A 3,513-nucleotide genomic window follows, 5' to 3' on the forward strand; every position below is an offset into this window, starting at 1 on the left:
ACACACACACACACACGTGCGCACACACAATAGCCATACATACACATAATATATGTACATAGGCACACAAACTGCGTTTGAAAAGTATGCCGTTGTTTCCAATTGCTAGTCTTTTAAACGACGATAAAAACTTGCTATGGTAAAATACCTTCAAGCAAATAATTTTAAGAAGTTTTAGAGAAGTTACCGGAACTAAGTGAAGTTGGGTATTTGCCCTTTTTATTCGAGCTAGAGAGCAGAGCAAACTGCAGCTTTCTGAGGAAAGCTCTCAGAAACCCTCTCTAACCTCGGGGAACCACGCCAGACGGAAATCGCCCGACCCGAGCAGCCTTGGGTTTGAGCCGCCAGCGTTACCCACCCGGTTTACTACGGATTCGGGTACCATTCTCTCCCCTGGGGACTTGTGGAGAGGAGGCCACCCCTAGCCGCGCCCGATCTACCAAGGGCCAAACTTGCCCTCGCCCCTAATTTGCTAGGGTGGTCAGGGCTGGTGCGTGGACCAGCCCAGTCCCGAGCCTAGCTAGGTTTCCATTTGGGCTGCTCAGTGGCGCCTGCACGCCCCGCAGTGGCGGCGGAACGCAGACCTTGGGAGTGTGGGGTCAGGCCCCCCGCGAGGGGGCCTTGCCCCTACTTTGCCGCATAGGGCCTGGGGCGGCACCCACCCGGCCGCGAACCCAGGACTCCGAGGGGTCTGGAACACGAAAGCCCGCGCTGTGGGAAGAGAAGGCTGTAGGAACGAAAGTCGCCGCGGAGGAGGCTTGTTGGCGGCGAGCTCGCCCGCGGGCCAGTGCGGAACTTTCGCTCCTGGCCAGGTGGCCAGGATTCCTTGGCCCCGCCAGCCAAACCTCTGCCCCTGTTCCAAGTGTCCTACAGAACCTGGCCAGGCCTCGTTGTTACCTGGGTGCGGCATCTAGGCCCTGAGGCCCAGCTTCCTCACCCCCTGCCCGGCCCGGGGGCCTTGAGCTGGGTCCGTTTCCCCTCCCGGGGCGCTCCCCTTCTTCCCCTGGCCGCAATGCAGCGGTTGCTGGAACAGTAGCAGCTTCTGACCTTAGGTCTCCCACCTGGACATTTGCCTAGCGACGGCCGCCTCAGTTCTCTGCACCGCTCACAGGAAACTTTCATCTCATTCTCTCTCTCCCTTTCACTCTCCTCCCTCTCCCCCTTTCCTTTCTTTCTTCTCTTAATCCCGGGGTTTTATGGGCTGAGCATTAAGAAAATTTGCCTGCAATCTGGGATTAGATAAATACTCTCATTAGGGAAAAAAAAAAAAAAAAAAAATCCGTGCTACTTGATATCTCCCAACTTTCCCGAGACCCGTTGCAGCATCTGGAGCTAAGAGCCCCGGACTAACGCGCTGCGGGCCCAAGGGACCGCGCGGGCACATTCCAGAGTGCTTGGCCTCCCCACCTCGCCGCACAGGTCCTGGACCAAGGCTGAAGCTGCAGGCCAAACTCGACCCGGAGGAGGCAGGAGGTCGAGAGGTTGCGAAAGTGGGGCAAGGGCACACGTCCTGGCGCAGGCGGGCCGACCCAGGCACACAGCACCTAGGCCCGGGTGGCAGCTCAGGGGTACGGGCGCAGACGTTCGCCGGCGCGCGCTCCAGGACTCTCACACAGTTTTACCACCCTCCCTCCCTACGCACACGCACACTAAGTGTGCTCCAGCCGGCGCCTGGCCCCGGAACTGGAGTCGGGGATGTCTTTCATTTCTTTCTTAAACCTCAGAACCATCTCTGGGACTCCGAAACGCGGGCGGCTGACCACCGGTAGCCCCAGCTGCTCCCGGCGGGGGCCTGCGCGAGCCTGAGGTGTGTCCGTGCCAGGGCCAACGCTGCGCTCTGCGCAGTTTCTTTTCCTCTTAAAGCCCCCTTTTTTTTCTTCATGTTTTTCCTTTCCTCTCGTTCTTTTATTCTGTTTTCTCTCTTTCTCTCCCTTTTGTGAATGGGCAGCGATGTCTTTGTTCTGGAGAGAAGCGCCCGTGTCGCTGACTTTTGTGAACTAGAGAAAGATCTTGTAAAACCTTCTTTTCTCCTTCGTACTCCCCCACTCCCACCCCTCCTTCCCCGCTCCTTTGATTAGATGTTCCCTCAACGTAAAAAAAAAAAAAAATGTAATTTCGTTGGTCTGGCGGCCACTTTCTTTGAACATTAGCTCGCTTTCAGCCCGAACTTCAATTAGAAGGAGTTGATTTTGAGAGATCAACAAAAGAACCGACCAAAGCCTTATTAAAGGTCCTAAGAAGATCTCCCGGGTTCTTTGAGAAGCAGTTAAGGAAACAGTGTGCCCTCCATCATATTCTGTTACCGTATTTTATTCGGACTCCAAAGGAAAGTGTCGCTTGGGGGGGAGGGTGAAGCACTTTGATGAGCGACAGCCGCAGCCCCTTTTCACTCAGCGGGCTGCCCCTTCCTCCTCCTTCTCGCCCAGCACCAAGTCCGCTAGCGGTGCCCGACCCCGTGCCCCGGGCCGTGCTAGCGCTCCCACAGCGTTCAGCCTGTCCCCTCCTTGACTTGCCCTCACACTCTTGGTTCAAACTGTTCATTCTGCCTATTGGTATGGGGGAGAATTAGAAAAAAAAAGGGGGGGGGTAGGAATTCCTCGAAAGATAGTATAGTGTTGCCTAATATTCAGAAGGAGGTGCCATTTAAAAGAACTAGCTTGCTCAAGGCTGGGGTGAAAATACCTTTTTTTCGCTTTGAAAAAAATCCAACAAGGTGAACGTGTTTGAGAAGTTTGTTCGACTGAGAAATGGGCTTCGCCAGTACGAACAATCCGGGTAAATCTCCTCAAGGAGGCTACATCCAAGTTAGGTGGAAAAGAAACTGAGAACAAGGGCCTGTGGCCACGTTTCCTACCAGATGTCCCTGGTAGATGAAAATGGGAAAGAGAGACCCAGAATGGGAAACAGAAAGTTTCCTATCAAAATCTTTCGATTCAGAAGAAGGGTGTGTGTGTGTGAGGGAGAAAGGACTCTAGGTTTCAGAAGAAGGGTTTAAGATATAAAAAACGCCCTTCGGGAAACCCGGAACGCCAAGAAACAGGTAAGTTGCGATGCCTCCCTTGCGGTTGCCATTCTCGGACGCAAGAGTCCTGAGCGCAGAGAAGGGATCTGCGCACTGGGAGCTGCTCCCGCGCTCAGCAAAGTTGCCTGCGCCTGCACTGGCCGCCCGCGGGTTCCTTATGCAGTTGACGGCGCTGGGAGGAAGGCGCTGGGGCCCACGACGCCGCGAGAGGGGCCGGGGGCCCGCGCTTCTCCAGTTCGCGGCCCCTGAGTCCTCACGTCTGTACCCGGGCCGCCGAGCCGGGTGGGCGCGCGTGAGAGCAAAGAAACCGGTTCTCCAGCACCTCTCCTCTCCGCCGCCACTCCCTCGCAAGCGCCGAGAGGGCGGGAGGGGAGCGAGAGAGGGGCGGGGGCCCCGAGGCAGGCCCCGGGACTCGCGCCCCTCTGCAGCCGGGTGTCCGGCGTTGCGCTCGCCTTCCTCGACTAGCTCTGCGCTGCGTTTGCCAGCGGAAC

The sequence above is a fragment of the Orycteropus afer genome, unplaced genomic scaffold (genome assembly GCF_000298275.1).
Source record: "Orycteropus afer afer isolate SDZICR_OR568_19922 unplaced genomic scaffold, OryAfe1.0 scaffold00046, whole genome shotgun sequence".
In the NCBI taxonomy this organism is placed as follows: Eukaryota; Metazoa; Chordata; class Mammalia; order Tubulidentata; family Orycteropodidae; genus Orycteropus; species Orycteropus afer.